The following is a 12,679-nucleotide window of genomic DNA, read 5'->3' as shown; positions in this document are numbered from 1 at the left end:
AGAATTCAAGGCAGAAAATAAATAGAAATGAGGTTGGAGAGGGAGGAAGGGAGATCACAGAAAGCCTTAGGCCAGCCACTTAAAGAGATTGGTACAGCACCTATGGACATTAGCACATATCTGAGCTAAATCAGATTTGTCTTTAAAAGGATGACTTTGACTCTGAAGCAGAGGGGAAATTGGAGGCCTAGGAACTGTGGACGGAAGGGGCCACATGCTCACCTGACAAGCTCAGGGGAGGCCTGCATGGCAGTCTTGCAAACTCAGAGACCTAAAGTAACCACAAAGGATGGTCTGAAATTAAAATAACTGAAAGCAGTTATGGTGGGCAGTTATGTCCTAGGCCAGTATCTTCACTGACAAGGTCAACCTTTACCTTAACTGAGAAATGGCCAAGATGCAGTTTGTTTGGGGTACCTATGTTAATATTTTGCATGCAGAAATTAGAAAATGCCGGCTCTGAAATTAAACTGAATGAGTATATGGGAAGCATATATTGATTTGGAAATTAGAAGCTTCTAAAGAAAAGCATAGAAAAAAATTTCTTCCAATAAGATGGAAATTAATAACAAATTTTAGAGACTGTCTCAGAACTATTCTGAAGTTAATAAATGTCTACACCCTGTTTTTCCCCATAGGAAGCATGCCTCTGATTTATCTTCATAAAAGATTCCCCCAGACAAAGGGAGGTAGAGGCAACTAGAAAAGACCTCAGCCCATTTTTTGTTTGTTTGTTTGTTTTTTGAAGAGTCTGTTGGGAATATACTGAAATTCTAGAGAGGAGCAGTTCCCTAATTGAGATAATGCTCCGGAGAATGGCCAGGTTACATTTGTATTTATACATTTGCAACCAAAGGAGGGACGTAGGTGGGTTACATGAAATTCATTGGTGATAGATTAAGGAGGAGGGATAAAGCAAAGCAGGGGAAACCCCTAGGATTGGATAAAAAGTAAAATGATGGACACAGGGCGCAGGATCAATTAACATGATAATGAAGGAATCTGTGGTATCTGTCCTGGCACCCAGCACATTTGGTTGTGCCCCAGGGGCTCCAGAAAAAGGGAAGTTACAAGTTACCCAGACATTTCAAGGGTATGTTATCATAGATGCAAAAAAGACAGATAGGCTCAGTTAAGGTAAAGGTTGACCTTGTCAGTGAAGATACTGGCTTAGGACGTAACTGCCCGCCATAACTGCTTTCAGTTAAAGTTTAATTTCAGACCATCCTTTGTGGTTACTTTAGGTCTCTGAGTTTGCAAGACTGCCATGCAGGCCTCCCCTGAGCTTGTCAGGTCAGCATGTGGCCCCTTTCGTCCACACAACTATTCAGATGATCGGTATTAGGGTGTGTGTGAGGATGGAAAGAAGGGGATGGTTTGAAAGATATACAGAACATTAAGTGGATAATATTTGCTAATAGATTGGATGTGAAGGCTAATACTAAATTAAGAACTTTATGCTGTGTCAAAAATTATTTAACATAACATAAATATGCTTATGACTTAGCTGGACAAAACATATTTACATGCTTTCTAAATTGAGGACAAGGGAAAATAAGAACTTAAAAAGTAGCAGGTAGGAGGAAGATTAGTTCTTGGAATGAAAGCCCTAAATTCCTATTCTTTTAGAATGAATCACAAATTTGGGGAACGTGGGCATATTTGTGATTATGTGGAGAACACAGAAGAAAGAAAGTATGTTTGTTGGTAGAGATGGTTTTTAATAATAATATAGCTGGGTTTCATCTCAACTTGTACTCTCAAGTGTGTAATAAGCACTGCTGTTCTCTCTCCTATGAATAAACTTGTCCTAGGCTTTGAAGGCAGACAGGGTGTCAGGACATTTAACATCAGTTGTTGTGGGTGTCTTGTCAAATTCCTGTGTTTTATGCAGTGACATTTGACCTTTCAGATTCAGGGGCCCTCTGTGGTTTCCATGCTGTATCTGGGACTCAGGCATCTGAGGAAATGATGGGACCTCTCCCTGGGACTCAGGAATGTAAGTGAAGTCAGGTCCCATCAGGAAAACAGAAACTACACTAGGCTTTTCAATTAGAAGGGACTATTGACATGGAATTTGTTACACAGATAATGAGAGACTGAAAGAGCAAACAGGGACCATTGAGTGACCAGAGATACTAACTATAGGAAGTGTGGATGAAAGGGGCCACATGCTGACCTGACAAGCTCAGGGGAGGCCTGCATGGCGGCCTTGCAAATTCAGAGATCTAAAGTAACCACAAAGGATGGTCTCAAATTAAGCTTTAACTAAAAGCAGTTATGGTGGGTAGTTACGTCTTAGGTCATTATCTTCACGGACAAGGTCAACCTTTACCTTAACTGAGTCTGTCTTTTTGCATCTATGATAACATACCCGTGAAATTTCTGGATAACTTCCCTTTTTCTGGACCCTTTGGGGCACAACCTAATGTGCTGGGCGCCAGGACAGATACCACGGATTCCTTCATTGTTATCATGTTAATTGTGTCTATCATTTTACCTTTATCCAATCCCAGGGGTTTCCCAGCTTTGCTTTCTCCCACCTCTCTAGTCTATCACCAATGGATTTCAAGTAACCCACCTACATCCCTTTCCTTTGATTGCAATGTATAAATACAGATGTAACCTGCCATTCTCCGGAGCATTATCTCAATTCATTGAGGTTTTGCTTCCATGCATATGTCGACAGTTTGGCTCAAATTAACTCACAAAAATTCTTTACAGGTTTCAATGTGTTTTTTTTTTACATTAACAGAAGCCACTGCCACTCCTACAAGAAAAAAAGAAAAGAAAATGGGGGTTACCAGAATCTAGTAGCCCAAGAGGGATCCCACAGAATTGGCTCTCAGACTTCTAAGTAGGGTGTAGCCCTTGTCTGCTGCTGATATCTCTGGAATGAGGAGGCTGGTTCTGGTTGCATGAAAAGAAGATAGAAGTTGAAGCCAAAAGATACAGACTTTTTATCCCACTCAACTGCTGTTGCTGGGGTCATGCTGACAATACCCAAAATAGGGATGGAGGAACAGATTTTTCTTTTCTTCTTTGATTTTCAATCTCCCCCTAGGCCTCCAGATACCATAGCAAGGATACCAGACGACAAGAGTCTGGGAAATTAAATTTGCAGAATCCTAGTTTCAGCATTATAGGTAGAACATAGAAGGGTGGTTCAGAGCTTAGGTGCATTAGGTAAATAACAGAATTACTAGGGGGTCATGTTCCTGGAAGCTTCACTCATAGGTCTGCCTCCTTCCTGCAGCCCACACTCTACTTACAAAATTACTCACTGGTTCTAATATGGGCCCATTTGACTTCCTGTGCTTCCATCCCATTTACTTGAAGCTTAGGTCACTTAACCCCCTACCAGTAGGTTCAGTGTAGCTCCAGAATTTACTCCCAGGCAAATATTGAAAGACATTCCATTGTTTTTGCTTTTAGTTCTTCCCCAAATTTTGGTTCTTAGCAACATTTACAACAACAATGATAGTAGCTGTCTCTTATGGACTGAGTGTTTGGGTCCTCCCCAAATTCATATATTGAAGCTTTAATCTTCAATATGATAGTATTTGGAGGTAGGGCCTTTGGTAGGTAAGTAGGTTTAGGTGAGTTCATTAGTGCCTTTATAAGAGCTAACTCTCTCTCTGTCACGTGAGAATATAGCAAGAAGGCAGCCATCTACAAGCCGGGAAAAGAGCTCCCACCAGACACTCAATATGCTGGCACTTTGTTTGTTTGTGTTTTTTTATTATTATTTTAAAAAATATTTTTATTGACTTTAGAGAGAAAGAGGCGGGGAGATAGAAACATCAATGATGAGAGAGAATCATCGATTCGGGTGCCTTGTGCACGCCCCCCACTAAGGATCGAGCCCTCAACCCAGGCATGTGCCCTGGCTGGGAATCGAACCCTGATCTCCTGGTTAATAGCTCAACACTCAAGCACTGAGCCACACCAGCAAGGCTCTGCTGGCACTTTGATCTTGTGTTTTCTAGCCTCCAGACTATGAGAAATAAATGCTGTTGTTTAAGTCACCCAGTCTATGGTATTTTGTCATAGCAACCCCAGCAGACTAATACACCACCATATACTGATCTGCAAGGGAAATTCACCACAGATTCAACTAAAGGTATACACACAAAGGGCTGTATTTTGTCATAGCAACCCCAGCAGACTAATACACCATCATATACTGATCTGCAAGGGAAATTCATCACAGATTCAACTAAAGGTATGCACACAAAGCCCAGTCTATGGTATTTTGTCATAGCAACCCCAGCAGACTAATACACCACCATATACTGATCTGCAAGGGAAATTCACCACAGATTCAACTAAAGGTATACACACAAAGGGCTTTCTTTTTTTTAAAAAATATATTTTATTGATATTTTACAGAGAGGAAGGGAGAGAGATAGAGAGTTGGAAACATCGATGAGAGAGAAACATCGATCAGCTGCCTCCTGCACATCTCCTACTGGAGATTTGCCCGCAACCCAGGTACATGCCCTTGACTGGAACCTGGGACCTTTCAGTCCGCAGACGCTCTATCACTGAGCCAAACCGGTTTCGGCAGGGCTTTCTTTTTATTGCACTGAAGACATATAGTGGTGAAGAGACAAAGAATTTAAAAATATTCAGATAGGTTTCCCAAAGTTGAGTTCCTCAAAATAACTTCTTATGACAGTTTCACTATCAGATTTCCAGCCATGGCTATCTGTAGATTTTTGTGATTCTGAAGAATTTTTCTCGTGGTCAAAACTCAACATTTTCCCTGGTACCAGTGCTATTATTTTGACTCAGAGAAGGAGCAATTTTTTTCTAAGAAGAGAATAACTGAGCTTATGAATGATCCTGTAATTTCACTAGTTTATTTCAGGATGTATCTCCAAAAGATACAGACATTATATCTCTCAGTGGCTGATAAAAGTATTTTGCCTATTCACATCCCAAATATTATGTACGTTACCATCATATAGCCACTTTAATATTTTTGTTTGTTTTTTTTGTTTTGTTTTAAAATATATTTTTATTGATTTCAGGGAGGAAGGAAGAGAGAGACAGGAACATCAATGCTGGAGAATCATTATTGATTGGCTGCCTCCTGCATGCCCCCTACTGGGGATGGAGCCCCCAACCCCGGGCATGTGCCCTTGACCGAAATTGAACCTGGGACCCTCAGTCCGCAGGCCTATGCTCTATCCACTGAGCCAAACCAGCTAGGGCTGCTGTATTATTTTTGAGACCCAATAACAGTTACATTCTACAAACAAGTTTTGGTAAAGTGATTTGAGTGCATTGCCACATCTTGAGTTTATACATCCCTGCCCCCTTTTTCCAATTTCCATATGGGTTTTGAGATTTAAAAAAACACAAAATCATAAATTATACAATTTAATCATGTTACTCTTTCTTGATTCAAATTTTGCCAAATCACTTTGGTGTATCAGTTGTTACTGTTTTATATTTTCTTAATTTGATGACATTGAATTCTCTCTTTAGATTGCTCAGAAGAATATTATGAGCAATAAGAATGCAAGGTGGGTGATCTCTGAAACACATACACATATAAAGATATTGAACAGGACTCCTGCTAAACTGATGGCATATTTAGAGTTGCTATGGAGAGATTAAAAATAGTCAGGAGTCACATGTGTACTGAACATAGAACATAGAACATGATCATGATCTGCAGAGACCAAAATCCTTATCCATCACCTCTTTCACCACCATTATAAACACATGACCGTTTTATTTCAGAGTACACTATATATGTCTATCCCCACTTGTATAACCAGAATCTATTTCTGATGCAGTAGGTATTTATGCTTTATTCCATTTGAGAAGTTTTCCTTCTCTTACAGGCAGTAACATTATCCAGTAATGTAATGAAACCAACACAACAGCTGGGATATTTGACTTTCACACAATTGGCTTTTAATAGGTGCAACATTATTGATCAAGTAACTATAATGTATGTACAATATACATGCTCCTGGGAATACTCCTGTAAGACATATCCAAACTTCCTTATTTACAGGGGATTGAGAAAGGGATCACAGGAGAGCAAGGAGGTGCAATTCAGAAGGCCATTTCTCTAGGGCACTCTCATCTTATCTACTCTCCATATGTTTCTGGTATGTATGGACGAATGAAAGTGTGTTGAAAGCTAATGAAATGATGTTTGTTACAACTTCATTCAGTTTCAGGGTGAGAAGAGGGTCAAAAGAAGAAAGAGAATAAGGGAAGGCTGAAAAGAAGACAGTCAAGAGAGGCTGAGTAAACAATGAGAAACACCAATGAAGACAAGGAACACGAGGGAAGTAAAGTACTGTTAGCATGGAATTGAAATTCAGGAAGAGTAACTCAAAAGCGCACTAACAGAAGTTTATAAATTGTAAACATTGAGTTTAATTAAAAGGTAATTTCTGCTAAAATCATAACAAATTTCTCTTAATTTTATGCTCCTATTTTGAAGACCTATTGTATTCACTAGCACAGCTTTTCATTATTCTTAAGGAGAAAGAAGTTAAATAGTATTTCCATTGGTTACAAGGCTATTTTGTTTTGTAGGTATTATTTTGTAAATATAACCTTGGCTATCTTTTATTATTGTTAGTCACATCAAATAATAAAATATTAAAAGGTGACTTTTTACTATTTCACATTATAGTTATTCATCTTTATCTTTTGTTAGGCAAACACACATATGCACACAGATCCTAATGCATGTGCAAATCATTTTCATCTTTGCTGACATTAAGAATTTGCACTATTTTAAAATATTTATTATTTATAAATAATCTCTTCTTTAGGTATAATCTATAATTTCCTCATATAAAAGTTAAACATTAATTTTTACAGTATAAACTGTAAGTTAGAATTAAAGATTTTTAACTTAGCCAAGGCTGTAAAGTACAGTTTATGCATTCCTGAGCTATTCGTAAGCCACTTTTCAATACCCTGTGTTATAGAAGGATTAAATTACAGCATTGCAGTAGATTAGGTTTCTTTGTATTATTGTATTTCTACATCTGGTTGGTCTATTATGCATTTTCTCCATACTGTCTTATAAACTGATTAGGACATAACTCCTTCTCTATTGTACTCATAAGAGCCCACCATAGCATGGATTAAAAAGCAAAATTAAATACCCAGTATCTCTGGCTGAGAAAATCATTGGTTCTCAATTGTTGTATTATAATTCTGTCTATAGATCTACCTACCAACATTGAGCTTTAAAAAAGAAAATGCAATTAAAGACACAAATTGCTGTGAACAGAAAATTATATTCTACCAAGAGTAATGAGTAACCCCCATTCCTGACCCTGGTAGGCCATCTTTGAGCTTTACTAGAGAAAGACTTGGATGATACTCTTATGTCTTAATACAATACATAATAAATAAGCATGTTCACAGTTCAGTTGGCAATTCTTTTGGCTTTAAGAAGCTGAGTCTTTGTGTCCTAAAATTATAGGCACATAATCCTTGAATCTGCTGTTTGGCAAAGAGAGAGAGAGAGAGAGAGAGAGAGAGGCATGCTCCTTTAGTTTGCTGAAGACTCAATATGCAATATGGAAGCGATGTGTTTAGTATTGTACTAAGTGACAAATGTCATTCAAGTGATCCACCCCCACTTTGAAGTTTCTGGCGTTCATGTTTAAGGAAAAACAGACTCAATGGACTGGTTACATCCAGCCAAAGGGAAGGGGGCTTTGAAAGCTCTTCCTTACAGGGTTGAGGATCTGCCTACAGTCTGTCGAAATGGTATGCCAATTTAGAACTGCAAGCTGGGGAGAAATGGGCACTGGTGAAGGTTTGGGTATGTAGGAAAATGTATCTGGAAATTGGCCTGATTTGTAAAATCTGGTGGCATTTTCATTTGCAACAATGAGAAATGTGAGTTTAAAATGTGTCAGGTGTCCCTCCCCTGGCTTCCCACTCCCTGTGATTGTTTCCTTCCTGGCCCCTCTGCCCTGTGGCTCTGTGAACTCCTTCAGGACAAGGACTGGTTCATGTGGCTCAGCGCCAGGCACTTACTAGGTGATAAGAAAATGTTTGTTGAATGAAATGAGTGGTGAGTGAATGAATGAATAGGATGAGCTTATTTTGATATATGCTTTTTCTCCCATCTCTGAGCTCCATGGACCACACCTTTTCCTGTGTCTAGACCAGCTGTGGGCAAACTACGGCCCGCGGGCCGGATCCGGCCCGTTTGAAATGAATAAAACTAAAAAAAAAAAAGACCGTACCCTTTTATGTAATGATGTTTACTTTGAATTTATATTAGTTCACACAAACACTCCATTCATGCTTTTGTTCCGGCCCTCCGGTCCAGTTTAAGAACCTATTGTGGCCCTCGAGTCAAAAAGTTTGCCCACCCCTGGTCTAGACCATCATAAATACTCATGAATTTGCTGCCTGATTGACAGAGAAGCATTCAGACTTATAGACTGAAAATTCAAAATGACTAATAACATACACTTAACAGGCTGTTGCTTTTATTGACACCCCACTGGCGGGGGAGTGGGGTGTCCCTCAGCCCAGCCTGCACCCTCTCCAATCTGGGACTCCTCGGACATCCTTAACTGCTTCTACCTGCCAGCCTAATCACCCCCTAACTACTCTCCTGCCAGCCTGATAAACGCCTAACTGCTCTCCTGTCGGCCTGATTTCCCCCAACTGCCCTCCCCTGCTGGCCTGGTTTCCTCCAACTGCCCTCCCCTGCTGGCCCAGTCACCCCCAACTGCCCTCCCCTACTGGCCTGGTTGCCTCTAACTGCCCTCTTCTGCTGGCCTGATCACCCACAACTGCCCTCCCCTGCTGGCCATCTTGTGACGACATGGGGCAGCCATCTTGTGACTACATGGGGGTGGCCATCTTGTGCGAGGGCATGACAGTCAATTTGCATATTGCCTCTTTATTATATAGGATAATTGTCCCAAAGGCCTTTTTAGACCATCTCATGTACACTCACATTCTTAGGAAATGTAGGGGCCAATGTGCTGCACATATTAGCTTATATTGCTTTTCTGGGCTGCATAGAAAGCCTGGAAAAATGTAATTAGTGTTGAGGGGTATAAAAAGAGGGTTACAGATTTAGTAATAAATCACCCATATTATTTTATTTCTTCTCAATCTTCCTCCTTTGTCTTCTCCCTCTCACTTTCTTTCCCATCACCTCCCACCCCACCCATCTCTTGTCTGCTTTTGACTGTAGGAGCTTCTCTACTTATGAAAATGTGCATTGGACCATGACCCGTACAGTCCCCGGAATTGTTCTCAGGGTGACAACCCTTCATGAGTATTAGAGACAATTAACATTTCCATTCACAACTAAACCCAACGCTTTATGAGTGGCAAAGATGTAAATTTATTTTAACCTTAAATCTAAAGTATAATTTTGTGTGTGTGGGAAACCTAGTAGGAGCCTAGTGTGATTGGGAGATACATTTCAATTAATTCTTCCACCAACACCTTATCTCTTCTGCATCAGAACCTTTTATAGTGTTAAAATTAACAATTATGCAGCTGATGGCTGGCGAAATCCACCAGGGGACTCGGAGAGAGCCTCAGATAACACGACACATATAAATCATTCAGGAGAACAATTCATGAAAGAAAAGTTATCTGTGTTTGGGATGACATTGGAAGAACTAAATAGGAGTCAATTTGAGGAAGGGACATTTAGTCTCATTGTCCAGCTTGCCGCTTTCTTTCTTTTCTAATTGTGTCATAATATACATTTTTAAAATTAATTATCCATTAGTGGCAGATAAATGTCTATTCTTGAACTAAGGAAATAGTGGCTTCATTGGTGAAAGATTATTTCACATGAGTAGCACTGGAAAAGAAAGCTGTTACCAGATAAGGTGGCAACTGTTCTCTGAAGAAGCATAATGAAGGGTGATAGGCAAGCCCATGTTCACCAAACTGAATAGAGGACTGGCAGCGTTTAGCACCCTGATCAATGACATTAGCAGAGGGAACCAAGTCTGGAACCATGTTACACCAGACCACATAAATCACCAAGTAGTGAGTACTTTGGATATAACAACCCATAAAACTGGGTCCTAGGGTACCAGGCACTATTTTCAGGGTTTCTCCCCCACAAACATGTTTTGCAAATACCTCTAGAATTGGATCCGTGCTTAACCTTTCAGTCACCATAAAATATGTCTATTCCAGGGCATTTTGTAAATGTATTATTCTTGATACAGAGAAAATATATACACATACATACACATGTTCTGGAATAAACTGGAATTTAATAGGACCAATTGCCAAATATTACATCTTGCACGCTTATACACTCTGTTTCATATATTTCTCTAAATTTTATTTTTATATATAATTAATTTCATTGATACTTTAAAAAAACTATCTGTTTTAAAAGTATCAACGATGTGTGCTCTTGATTCATCTTTCTTAGTTACGGGTTTTGAATTTTAAACTTAACTCATAATAATATTTAACTTGCAGTTTCCACACATGAAATAGTAAACAGGCTTTAAAGGCTTTCAGTAAGCATTGGAGTGACAAAACTGTCATATAATTTCCATTTCTTTAAAGTAATTTATATTTTCCCCACACTTTGCTACTAACATGCAGAAGAAATAAAAATCATGGGAGGAAAAAATAGATATGGGTTTTTGACAAGGTTCAATAACTATGTCACAGTTTGGTGAATTTTTTACTATCCCTTATTCTGTACTGAAGCATAAATTATTGTTGCCTTAATATTTATTTGCATCCAAAATACCTGGGTAAAATTTCTTGCTTTGTTTTTGTGACACCTAAAAGTGTTTATGATGACACATAATGCTTTTAATTATTTGCTCTGAGGAGCATATCAATTATGGTTTCATTCTAGTATTTATTTCTTTGGGAAGACATAAATGTTTGTGATCAAATGCTGGCAATCAATAATGGTGCAGAGATATCATCGATTTGTGTAACACTCTCATTAAAATGTAGGAAATAATGGTTAGGATATAGACATAATGATTCCAGAACAAATGTCCTGAAGACACTAGTGTTGGATACATCGGAGAGGACTGACAAAACAGAGAGGAGGCAAGTCCAGAGTTTTGGACAAGAGAAGTGATTCCCTAATCAGGCCTTATACTTCTCCCCAGAAGCCTCTTAGTGAAGAGAAACTGAAGGTAAACATCAAAATCCATTCTGTAATTTTTAGATACTAATATATAATATATATATTTTTGTATGTAAGTATTGGCGCCCACAGCCAATAAGGAGGGAATATGCTAATTGACTGCCACACCCTCAAAGATGGTGGCGTCCACAGCCACAAGAGGGCTGGCAGGGGAGGGCAGTTGGGGGCGATCAGGCCAGCAGGGGAGGGCAGTTGGGGGGGATCAGGCCTGCAGGGGAGGGCAGGTGGGGGCGACTGGGCTGGCAGGGGAGGGCAAATGTTATATATTACATATAACTAGACATCATTTAATTCCATTCTTTCAGATTGATTTTCTATATTTGAAGCTTCAAAGCCTACTTTTAGGTTAGTTTCAAGTCTACCATCATTTTCCAAAACACATGCGAGTTCTTTCCAGATGTGTGTCCTAGCACAGACCTGAGTTATAGTAGATGCTTAATTAAGAGTTGTTGAATTTGAAATCTGATTCTTTTGTCTTTTCCAATTCTTATTAATAATTTTATATCTTCTTAACCTGATCCTATGTTTTTGAACAACTAGATTTAAAAACTAAATTACCTTCATTTCCTATAGCAAAGTTTACATTGTTTTTCTTCTGAGTATGCAGACTTATCTCTAGCTTTTAGGCATAAATTTTACATAATTTAACATTAGCATAGGTCGCACCTTCAAATTATTATTTTTACCATATTTTGTGATTTAAAAGAGCTCTCAAATTTTCCTCTTAAAACTAGCCTGGGTATTGCATCTCTTCTCCTTGCCTAGTAGTATGCTATTTCCTATAGTCTTTCTTCTTCTGAGGCTCAGATCCTATTATACTAGTATTTGACTTGCTTCTCATGTTCTTTGGTTTTTCCATTTACTGATGGCTTCCTCCCGTCCTGTGCCCTCCTCTCTCTTTTGCTTCTCTTCCTTTTTCTTCCTTCCTTCCTTTTCTCTTAAAACAAAGCCCTCTCTTCGAAGGAAGCATTTTTAATCTTGTTCTCAGAAAATGTAGGTACCTTCAATCTTCTGTTTTCTTGACTAGTTTCCAAATGATCGATCGGTCTCATGTCCCTTCATGAAATCTATTTTATTAACATTCCCCACAACCCCCACCCCCATTCTCTTCTTCCCATTTCTTTCTCTTACATCCAGGGAACTTCCATGTACTTATTTGAGCACCTGGGGTAACCAATTCTGACGAATGAGACAAAACAGGAAGCCAGTCTTAGTTTTTCTTCAACATTTTCATTCTGGGCCCTTAGAGCTGGCCCAGAAAGCCTGCCTGGGCTTAGCAGTAAAACTGTGTTCTTTTTTTTATTACAAAGAGTAGGCACAACCCCACAGGAAAGCATTCTGGTAGAGGAATGTTTTATGTGTGGTTTTTTTTATATCAACTTTAATCTTTTGCTGACTCTAAAATCTTTTGCTGACCAAATCAGCCCAACCAGTGTGGCTCAGTGGTTGAGCATCAACCAATGAACCAGGAGGTCATGGTTCAATTCCTGGTCAGGGCACATGCCTGGG

The sequence above is a fragment of the Myotis brandtii genome, unplaced genomic scaffold, assembly GCF_000412655.1.
Source record: "Myotis brandtii unplaced genomic scaffold, ASM41265v1 scaffold71, whole genome shotgun sequence".
Lineage (NCBI taxonomy): Eukaryota > Metazoa > Chordata > Mammalia > Chiroptera > Vespertilionidae > Myotis > Myotis brandtii.
This window is presented reverse-complemented; position numbering follows the sequence as displayed.